This window comes from Diabrotica virgifera, chromosome 5 (genome assembly GCF_917563875.1).
Source record: "Diabrotica virgifera virgifera chromosome 5, PGI_DIABVI_V3a".
Lineage (NCBI taxonomy): Eukaryota > Metazoa > Arthropoda > Insecta > Coleoptera > Chrysomelidae > Diabrotica > Diabrotica virgifera.
Window position 1 is genome coordinate 123,808,940 of NC_065447.1, and position 12,698 is coordinate 123,821,637.

General features: G+C 32.9%; 1 protein-coding gene across 3 annotated transcripts in view; it reads left to right on the forward strand.

Moving 5' to 3' along the window:
• Nucleotides 1–12,698, forward strand: part of LOC126884361 (KAT8 regulatory NSL complex subunit 3) — a 720,298-nt gene that overhangs the window by 202,844 nt on the left and 504,756 nt on the right. The window lies entirely within an intron of this gene.

The following is a 12,698-nucleotide window of genomic DNA, read 5'->3' on the forward strand; positions in this document are numbered from 1 at the left end:
GACAGGAGAGTGGAGAAGGCGCCGCAATGCTGAATTCGTGACTCTATATGGTACTGAAAACATCGTCAGACATATAAAAGCTAATCGGATAAGATAGGCAGGTCATGTAGTAAGATCAGAGTAAGATCAGAGGAAGACAGAGTGCTAAAGACAGTGTTCTTCGAGAGACCAGACGGTAGAAGATCAGTGGGCCGTCCCAGAAAAAGATGGAAGGATGATGTTGAAACCGATCTATCTAGGATTGGGGTACAACAATGGCAAATCGAAGCGCAAGATCGCAGACGATGGAGGGCCATAGTGGATGCGGCGAAGACTCACCCCGAGTTGTAAAGCCAGTCAAGAAGAAGAAGAACTGTAAAACATAGAACTGCATTCACAACTGTATTCACAGTAAAAGTTTCAAAAGATCGCACATTACGCTTAAAGTAAGAGGTAAATCAGCAGACGAGTCGTTGTGACTTCCAAAATATGACAACACCGCTGGAAGTGACAACGCACCTTGAACTACCCTATATATGGAAGCCATAACGTATGCTGTACGCTTCGGTATATACGTATCTTCTTCTTTAAGTACCGTGCCCAAATTTTTAGGCGTGGGTAGCTTCCATAACAATTTGCCGATATCGTTCTCGATCTTGTGCGGCATGTAACAATTGATCTGCTGATAAGCCAGTCCATTGACGAAGGTTTCGGAGCCATGAATATTTCTTTCGACCAATTCCTCTTTTTCCGTCGATCTTTCCATTGAGTATTAACTGCAGCATCCTGTATCTGCTACCTCTCATTATATGCCCCAGATATTCAAGTTTTCTCTTTTTTATCATCTTCATTAAGTCACGTTCGCCTTGACCTACTCTGTTTAAGACTTCTCTGTTTGAAATGCGTTGAACCCAAGATATTCTGAGCATTCTACGATACGACCACATCTCAAAGGCTTCTAAGTTGTTCATCATGTTAACCTTCATGATCCAGGTTTCACATCCATATAGTAATACAGGATACACATAACATTTTAGGAACTTGATTCTTAGTTGTAAGTTCAGCTGAGAGTTGCTCAGAATAGATCTAAGTTTCATAAATGCTCCTCTTGCAATTTCTATACGAGTTTTAATTTCTTCATCCGGATTTAGTGTCTCGTTTATCCAACATCCTAGGTATTTAAAATGGTTAACTTTTGTTATTGATTCATCATTGACAATTAGTTGCATAGGGCCGACGTCTTGTTTACTAACCACAAGTAACTTTGTCTTTGTTGCATTTATGTTAAGTCCGTTATTGGAGCATTCCCTAGTGACTCGATCTATAAGGAATTGAAGATCTTCGATATTTTCAGCCATGATCGCGGTGTCGTCTGCATATCTGATGTTGTTAATAGTTTCTCCCCCGATTCGAACTCCACATTGTCCTTCCAAGGCTTCATTAAAAATTATTTCTGAGTATACGTTAAACAAAGTTGGGGATAACACACAACCCTGTCTGACACCTCTTTGAATGCAAATTTTGTCTATTTCTTTGCCGTCTACCAGAATAGAAGCTTCTTGATACCAATATAGATGTTGTAAAAGTCTAATGCCCGGTTGCACCAACAGATCTTAAGCTTAAGTCGAGAATATCATAAGAAATAATATAATATAATTATAATTTATTACAAAGAATACCATAATATAATAATAGATATAATTGATAATAAGGTAAGAATCTAAAATTATGGTGTAACGCAAGTGATACTCAGTGAGGCCCTATTTATAAGTAGAGCTCAGCTAAGCTGGAGCTTAAGATCTGTTGGTGCAACCAGGCATCAGATCTTTATCGTCTATTCCAATCATTTCTAGATATTCAAACAACCTATTAAGTTGAACTCTATCAAACGCCTTCTCAAAATCTATAAAGCAGACGTAAATTGGTTTCTGTACTTCCCATGATCGTTGAAGTAATGTTAACATTGAGAACAAAGCTTCCCTTGTTCCCAATCCTTCTCTGAAACCGAATTGTTTGTTTCCCATTGTCTCTTCACATTTCTGCTTGATTCTATTAAGAATTATCTTAAGAAGTAGCTTGAGAGAGTGGCTCATGAGACTAATTAGTCTAAAGTCTTTACATGATGATGTATTAGGCTTTTTTGGGACTGGAATAAATGTAGACTCTAACCATATCTGTGGCATCATGCCAGTCTCGTATATATGGTTATAAATGTTTGTTAGTTGTGAGACATTGTCGTCATCCAGAAGTTTGAGCCAGTCTGATGGTATTTGGTCAGGGCCTGGAGATTTCCCATTTTTGCTCTGTTTGATGGCTTTCTCTACTTCCGCTTTTAAAATACTAGGACCAGTATTCGCATAGTTTGTGGTGTTAAGTGGTGGCCTCGTATCCAGGAAGAGCTCTTTTATATAGTTAGTCCATTCTTCCTTTTTTTCATCCAAGTCGAGAATTATTTTACCTTTGGAGTTTCTCATAAAGTGAGGAGTTCTTTTTCTCTGAGTGTAGGTAATTTCTTTAAGCTTTTTATGTATATTAAACTCGTCATGTTTTCTATGTAGTTCTTCCATTTCACGACATCTTTGTTCCAGCCAGTCCTCTTTTGCTCGCTTAACCTCGTATCTTATTTGTCGATATATCTCTCTATACCGAATCTCGTCTTTGTTTTTCCAATTTCTTCTTTGTTGAATAAGGTCTAGTATTTTATCGGTCATCCAATCCTTTTTCTTTATTGGGTCTTTTTCTAGTTTCAAAACTTCGTTTGCTATGGTGACCATGGCGGAATTCATGATATCTAGATTTTGACCGATATTTTCTTGTCCAGATCTTTCTAACTGTTTTTTAATCTCACGATTTATCTTATTTCCGAACTCATCTGATATAACGGCATTTCTTAGGAGTCGAGTATTAGGTTTCTTCTGCGTTGTGGGGGCTTTTATTATTTTTAGTTTTAGTTTGAATCCAGCACAGAGCAGATTATGGTTAGTTGCTGCGTCTGCACTTGGGTATGTTTTTGCAGATGTAATACTGTTTCTAAACCTTCTATTAATGATAATGTAGTCAATTTGATTTCTGACTATCTTTCCCTCTTGATCAGCTGGAGATTTCCAGGTATATAGTCGTCTTTTAGGTTGCTGAAACAAAGTATTTGCTATAATGCATTTCTCTTCTTGGCAGAACTGTATTAGTCTTTGCCCTCTTTCGTTCCTTTCTCCAAGTCCATACTTTCCGGTTATATCTTGTGTGATTTCGGCACCAACTTTTGAGTTGAAGTCTCCCATAATAATTGTAGCTTCATGTTTTTTTGTGCTCCGGAGAATTTGTTTAATTTGGCTGTAGAATTGCTCAATTTCTTCATCTGGTTTGTTAGCTGTTGGCGCATAGACTTGTATTATATTAATATTCAGTAGTTTATTTTGCAGCTGAATCATAATGATACGATCATTGAAAGGGACGAAATTTCGGATACAGTTACGAATTTCTTCTTTGACAATGATTGCGACTCCGTTACGTCTGGGTATACGTATATATATACAAAATTTATTGTGGTAAATCCTTTCCCCTCAATAGGTAGACCCATTTTATAAGCCCCCCTTTTACCAAATACACAATTTTTAAAAAATAATTCCTAGTAGAAAAGGTGGAGGTCGGACAGTCTCTTCTGTATACCGGAAGTCACAACTTAACGTGCATCTATATATATATATATATATATATATATATATATATATATATATATATATATATATATATATATATATATATGCAGGGTGTTTCATTAATAATTGTCCATATAGTAACTGGAGAAACCTTACCACAAAATACGAAGATTTAACCTAAAACACTTAAATAAAATGTGGTTCGTTACTGAGTTACAGGGGGTTTAATCTAAAAATTTAAAAATTATTTTTGCTTAGCATTTTAAAACTATTCGACGTATCCTTTTCATACTTGGCAGGAAGTATAGGTACTGTACAAAGTACTAAATTATGCTAAACAAAGGTTTCTGTCTATTACCAGAGGCGTACGACTGGGGAAAGTGAATGGTTGACCCTTTCCAAATTCTAAGCCACTGGCGGAATTGCTATTTTAGTTCAATTTTTGGATTCTAAAATACTTTCTATGTAAATCACATACTCTTCATTCGAAACGATAAAGTCACTAGTTTTCGAGATCTTTGAAGTTAAAAATGAAAAGGCACGGTTATTTTGATTAATGTATTGTGTCGTTTCATTTTTAATTTCAAATATCTCGAAAACTAATCATTTATCGTTACGAATGAAGAGTATATTATTTACATAAAAAGTAATAAAAAATCAAAAAATTACACTAAAATAGCAATTTTGTCAGTGGCGTAGAATTTGGGAAGGGTCAACCAGCCACTATCCCCTGTCGTACGCCTCTGGGAGTAGCTAGAAACATTTATTTATCTTAATGTAGTAGGGTGTAGAGTACCTACACTTTCTGCCAAGTATGATAAGGATACGCCAAATAGTTTTTAAGTACAGGGTACAAATAATTTTTAAATTTTAACCATATGAATCATATAATAAATTAATCAAAATAAATGTGCCGTTTCATATTCAACTTCAAATATCTCGAAAACTAATGACTTTATCGATACCAATGAGAAGTATATTATTTACGTAGAAAGTATGATAAAATCTAAAAATGGCACTAAAGTAGTAATTCCTCAAGTGGCGTAGAATTTGAGAAGGGTCAACCATTCACTATCCCCTGTCGCACGCCTCTGGTAGTAGCTAGAAACATTTTTGTTTATCATAATTTAGTAGGGTGTATAGTAGTCGCACTTTCTGCCAAGTATGAAAAGATACGTCGAATAGTTTTAAAATGCTGAGCAAAAATAGTTTTTAACATTTTAGATCAAACACCCTGTAAGGAACCACATTTTATTTAAGTGTTTTAGGTTAAATCTTTGTATTTTGTGCTAAGGTTTCTCCAGTTACTATATGGACAATTATTAATGAAACACCCTGTATATATATATATATATATATATATATATATATATATATATATATATATATATATATATATGTTATATCCGTTTTTACCAACTAACCTTAATAATGAAGTACCTACTTATTTCCCATCAGGATATATCAGGTGTCAGCCATCTGAATCGACGCATCCAGTTTCAATGCCAATGTCAGCGAGAACTACTACGTCCAGGCTTTCTCACAACCTCAGCATTTTGTAAATCATATAAAACCATTTGCCGGTGTTTAATATTTGTTCGTAATAATTTAGATTTAGTACATGTAACTTTAATTCTTGTATTTTCAAAATAAAATATTTTTTAAAAAGTCAAAAAAGTTTTAAGTGATATAAAAATTGGCGCAGTCAGTAGGATCTGGAAACGTTGTTAGAACACGGAAAGGCCTAACTAACAACGGTGGATTCCAATCCTTTGATTCAGAAACGAACCATCCAAAAGGCAGAGCCGTCATCACTTTGCAGATATCTACGGATTAGGAACACCTGGTGAAGCCCCTGGTAGAGACGCTGTCGAGAACAAGACGACTAGATGTTTTTGGATTTAGTGTAAGTCTAATATTGAATCGTCTCGTATATTATTATTACATTATTTTACAATATTATTATTATTATTATTATTGAATACTGTTCGATATTCCAATATTGATTATACTGAAAATCAATAAAAACAAGTACATATTTATTCTCATTATTTGACGTTTATACTGTAAATCGTCAATTTTTTTCTTATTTTATTTATTGTTGTTATAAACGCCTGAAACACGCACTTTTCGCTCATCGGGCGGTTATTATAAGAACATTTTTTTTTTAAATATTAAATACAACCACTAAATATTTTTCTGATTATCTTTTAACTATTTGACGTTTATTCTGTTAATCGTCATTCCTTTATTTTCACTATTGTTCTTATATACACGTCTGAAACACGCACATTTCGCTAATCGGACAGTTGTTATAAAAACATTTTCTGGTATATTTTTTATTATTTCTGATTTTTATTTGATATTTAAATTGATTTATTTGACCATTTTTATTTTTACTATTTGATATATTGACTATTCCACATTTAAATTGTTTTATTTGACCATTTTTATTTTTACTATTTGATATATTGATTATTCCATATTTAAATTGTTTTATTTGACCATTTTTTTTTATATTTTTTGATATATTGATTACCTATTTTATTTAAATTTATTTGATCATCATGACTGACAGTAGTAACACTTCTCGCCCCGCAGTCCCCGTATCTCATATCGAGAATGAACCCGAAGTAGAACCTTATAAACTATCCGAAATATTTTCGATCGTACCCGAATTTGAAGGCGATCAAATATTTTTACAAACTTTTCTAAATGCTTGTGACTATGCCTACAATATGTCTACGCGTGATCGAAAACAACTATTAGTAATTCACATAAAAAATAAACTTCGCGGAAGAGCAGCGCAACTCATAAGCTCTAGAAATCCCTTATCATATGTAGAAATTAAGCAACTTCTTAATTCCCACTTTGGAGACACTAGAGACCTATCTTCTCTCATACAAGATTTACAGAGAGTCAAACAACTTCCAAATGAATCGGCTCTTACATTCCTCAATCGTGTCCAAGTCCTTAATGCAAAAATGCATGCCAATATCCAGAAATCTGGCCTCACTCCTGAAGAGAAACAAGCCCAAATCGTACTAATCGAATCAATGGCGCTCAATACATTATTGACCGGCCTCGATCCAAAAATTGCACATATTGTTCGTGCTAGTAATCCGAAAGACCTTCTTCAAGCTCAGGTCCGCATCAGAAGAGAGCTACAATTATCCTATTTCGAAATACAGAAAACCAATCGCCCCAATCCTCCCAGACCCAATCAAAATAATCAACCCATTAGAAGACCAAACTTTCAACCACCTAGATGCACCTTTTGTGGACGCATTGGCCACTCAAATAACGAATGTCGCTCTAGACAAAATTCCCAAAATAATTCCCAGAATTTTAACGATACTCGAAATTTCAGTAGCTATCAAAACTTCAATAATGCCCAAAATAATGGCTTTCAGAGGCAAAACTTCAGCCCGAATAATACCTATCAAAACACTAGACCTAACGACCAACAAAGACCCCAGTTCAATCAAAATAACCCACAAATACGCCCTTCTGTAATTCATAAGAACCCAAATTTTTCGAACGATAGACAGAGAGCTCATTTTGTTAACTACGAACCTGACTATGTTCATGATTATACCCCAGCTCCCATTGAAAACTATCATTACGAAGATTTCTCCGATAATAATTATTATCCACCTCCTGATTATTACAATTCATTCGATGAATCGATCGATTTAATTGATAGCCAAGACTATCAGGATTTTCTCACAGTTCCAAATCAGAACCACCCACCAGACAATGCCATTTCAATAAACGAACCTTTGTCTCAAATAAAAAATCAGATCCAAATTCTAAATTTGGACGACATGAACCCGTCTCTAAATTTTCCAGAACAGAAATTTCTCTAAGCCCTCCTCTTGCTGTAAACTCTAAAAATCCAAATTATATAACAGACGCATCAAACAAGTTTAAACTACTTATCCATACCGGTGTTTGTATCTCTATCTTTAATGAAAATACCGCGAAAAATTTCAAACCACGTTTTCCCGAAAATATGACCATACACTTTAATACAGACCAAACAATTCATATCAACGAATCTACTTTATTCCCTTTCCAAATGGGAAACCCCCATAAAGTATTTATCTATAATCTAGATACAGATTTTGATGGAATCTTAGGCCTCGATTTTTTTGAACATTACGAATGTGCAATAGATTTCAAGAACAAACAACTAATCACAAATTTTCAAACATTACCTCTCTACAAAGTAGAAACTAATTCGCTTAACAATGAATCTGCTAATCAAATTAAAATAGATCCCAGATCCGAGCAAATATTTAATCTAACATGTCATCTGTCAAATACAGATGCAATTTTGCACAAAAATGAAAATGATAAAGTCCATACCCCCGACGCATTAGTACACGTGAATGAAAAAGAAAAATTTCTGACATCTATTATAGTAAACTCAAACACAATCCCCAAAATTACCGATTTTTCCGATACCGCAATAATTGAACCCTATTCAAACTACCCGATTCTAAATTTCCAGTCAAACGATAACTTAATAAATTATTGCTCTGATAAAATATACCGAAACGACAACATCAAGTCTCGACTTCCAATACAACATATAACAAGGAAGAACGAGAACTAGTAAAAAATCTTTGCTTAAAATATAAAAACAAAAGAGCTAATCAATCTGAAAATTTCGATGAACATCCTTTCAATATCCTGCCTTATGCAATCATTTGTCCTAATAACACAAAAAACAAAACTAACGAATTTACACCGTACAAACTTATTTTTGGATATATTTCTATTAGACCACCCGAAATATTTTATAATGCGAAAACTCACGGATTTATGCCCTACGAACTCATTTTTGGATATACTTCCATTAGACCACCCGAAATATTTTATAATGCTAAAACTCACGGATTTATACCGTACGAACTCATGTTTGGGTATACTTCTGTTAGACCACCCGAAACACTTTATTCGCGGTGTGCAAGTACTTGGAAAGGGAAACGAGAAACGACCGTGCGCGAGTCGCGGAGAAATATTGCATCTATCTTAAATAATTCATATTGTCAATTGAAATTGTCAAATTGACGTATATTTCATACCTTCTGTCATTGGCGCAGAAAAATTATATATTGCTCCACAATATTGATATGATATGCAATTATTATATAAAGGTAAATTTAATTAATTGTATTTTGCTTGCAGTACTGCATTTTAATAACTGATTTTATTTACTACATACAATTGTTTACGTTTGCTGAACATAACCTGCATCTTATTTTTTCTTCTTATTATTTTTTTGGACTATGGCCTTGACAATTATCCAGCAACCAGGACTAATATAATTGGCCAATATAATTAAAAGTGCGAATAAAAGTACAGAGCGTAGAAATAGAGGTCGCTTTGCCGAACTTGCACGGTCCCAATAATGAGAAAACTCTTTATCAAAGTACTTTAGGAACTTAGGTAATCCTAAAGGAAAACCCAAATTCAAATTATTGTCCCTTTCGAAACCCAAGAAACCCACGTAAATTATGTTACTTTATTAAATACCAAATCCAATAGAACAATCAAAGTAAATTTTGATAAATTCATCTATCATGAATTTCAAATTCCTTAGACTCATTTCAGTCATCCACTCCCAGTATATGTTAACCCTAATCAACAACACCATTGGAATCTACTTTTATGAAGAATTTATTTTATTTATTAAGCTCAAGAACCCTTGAATGCATAGAGCTGAGAAATTTAATTTTCCCCACAATTAGTATTAAGTTATTAAGTACATAATTATATTACACTGTACTACTATAATATAGACTATAGACAATATTACATTTATTTTTATTAAATACTTAATATTAAATATTTACAATGTACAAATTTTATTATAGTCTTTCCATACATTTTTTCTTAACTACTTGTTTCCATTGTTTTCTGTCTAAAGCTTTTTGTTTCCAATTCTCGATATTTATTACTTTTTCGCAAGTCTTCATATACTCTGACATTTAATATTCTTCCTGGTCTATCTTCTCTTCTTGATGTATTGATTTTCGTGATAGTACCATCTTCAACATTCTTTCCTTTCTCATTCTTTCAATTTGTCCTAAATATCATATTCCATATGCTCTGATTGACATCATTATTTTATTATTTTTGACTCGTTATTTAAGTCTCTTATTCCATACAAAAAAAAACAAATAGTCTGGCTAATTGACTAAGCCAAAGCCAAAGCCATTATAAAAAAAGGTCTCTTATTATTCCTTCTACTCTATTAATAATTTATTTTCACACCTCTGTATATTGCTCTTGCATTTTCTCTCCCATCTCTCTAAAAAGTCTATTTCTGATTTTTGTACCTATGTTTCACATGCATATGTAGCTGTATGCCTGACAACTGTTTTGCAGATTATAATTTTTGTTTTTCTTGAGACATATTCGAATTTCATTAATGATCGCCACACTCCATACTTTTTGTTTGCTTTTACTATTTTTGTCTTTATCTTTCCTTCCCCGTGTCGCTTTTCACATAATTTCAGACTCACCTGAGTAAACTTTGAAACTCATTCGAATAGGCATTTTTCGCATTCTGTCTAAGGAGAAATTATCTTCCTTTTTATCTCTTTCACCCATTATCATGCATTTTGTCTTTTCCTTATTTATTACTATTTCCTTATTTATTAGAAGAATAAACCTTTTGCCTCTTTTCTAATAGTCTTGATTAATCCTCTTAGTTCTTTCTTACCTGTCATTAATAGTGTTAAATCTATATATTGCCATACATTGATGACCGTGTTAAAAGAAAATATTTCCTGCATCTTTATTTTACTTTTTCTGATTATTCCTTCTAGTATTAGATTAAAAAAAAAAGAGTCATTGATAATTTGTACCCTTACTGTAATCCTTCGTTTGTTTCAAAATTGCTTGGTTTATGCCTATGCCCCTTGTTTGCTATTTTGTTTATTTTGTTATCCATAGGCATTTTTTTCCATCGTGACGATTTTAATTAGTAGGCTTATCTCTTTCATTAGATCGTATATCTGTTGCCACTTTACCTTATCTTAGTCGTACTTGAAAAGTCAACGAACAGGACATAGGTAATACTGATGTTTATATTCGTAGCACGTAGTGCGGATTCCTTTTAGCGCAAGCTTTTGGTCTGCCGTCGACCTATTATTTTTAAATTCTGCCTGATATTCGACCAATATATTTTCCTTATATTTATTTAGCTCTTTCTTATGATTCGTGTCAAGATTGTCTAAACTAACTACTTCTAACAGCGCGATACCTCTATTATAGTTGTCTCTACTATAATAGTTTAAATAGTTTTCACCTTTCATTTCGTCAAATTTTGTGTATGGGACATACCCCTGCTATGGCCCACTCTGTTGACATTTTTCTGTTTCCCATGTGCTTTTATCAAGTTATGTATCTCTTTGGGTAGCTTTTTTTCTTGGGCTTTTATCATTTCCGCCGATATTTCTGTTATTCCTAGACTTTTATTGTTTTCGTCTTTTTATTATATTTTTTATTTTTTCCATTGTACAAGTTTCTATTAATATAAGGTCATATTCACTTTCATGGATTATTCTCCTTCCTTCTTCATTTTTGTTTAGCAGTTGCAAAAAGTAAGTTTGCCAATTTCTCATTAACTCCCTGATTTATTTATTAATGTACCCACCTTCATCATTTTTCATATATGGGATATTTTTCTTATATCCTCTTTCCATTGTTCTTGTTTCCTGGTAAAAGGATTTAATGTCCTTTTGTTTGGAATCTTTCTTCGACCTCTTTGAGTTTATCTTCATTGTATTTTCTTTTGTTTTACACATTATTTTAATCATTGTCCTTAATTCTCTGAATTCTTATCTACTACAGTCATTATTATTGGTTAACTTTTAATTCTTATTTTTCTAATTGCTTCTACCAATTTTAGCATTTCCCCCATCACAACATTCCTTTATTTTTGTTTTCCATTTTTAACTATTAACTAATTAATTTAACTAAGGTAACTTTACTAATGTTTAACACTGCTTCCTGTATGTTTTCACTAAATCTTTTAAATCAAAATTTCAAACGACACATGGACCCTCCTGGTATACAAAGACATGTAACCAATCAGAGATTTTATCGACAAGACGACAGAATCTTAGCCAATTAATAGATACCACTGAATAAAATGTAGCTTGAATACTATCATTCAAATCTGAAGTCCAAACTCACATACGTCTCCTCAAACAAATCTCTAGTTCCGTTATAGTCAAATATACAGAAATAATCGCTGATACAAAACAATACGCTTTCCGAGAAAAAACATGAACTTATTAACGGAATAGGTTCAATATGGAAATCAATAACAATGACCGGAAACTTAGATTCGTCAGATGACGAATATTTCAATGAATGTATAAATTTAATAAGATACCCCGCGATGAGTATCAAATCGAAAACTTATTAAAAATTCAAATATCGGTTACCACTTCTTTCATTAAGAGTTTCAACGCGACAATACGAAAATTACAAATAGATGAGGAAACCTTCAACAATAATATTAAAGAAATTAGAAAATCAATAATGAATATCTCTGACCAATTAAAATTCTATAAATCTCAAATCGATATGCTGAACTTTTGTGAATTGCTAATGGAAAGCTATTCATTTATCAAAGATTCGTTAAATGATATAGTAAATGCTATAACTTTTACTCGATTAAAAATATTACATAGTTCAATCATTACCCCGTTTGATTTAATTGAATCGCTTATATTAGGCATATATCACAATCATTACAGAAAAATAATCTTCCCTATCTATCTATACTTCAAACCTCCCTCAATATCTCGATATTATCGAATTACATGCCTATCAAGTAGACACAAGAATTGTGTTCTTCTTAAATATTCCTTTAACTGTTTAACTGATGTAGAACAATATACTTTATATTATCTCTATCCAATAACAATACTGGATAATCGAACAGGTTTAAATTCGATATTAACAACAACTCATAAATATATTGCGCGAAACGATGATTCTTTGTTATACCTTACAATAAATAGATAGCCTTGAGTC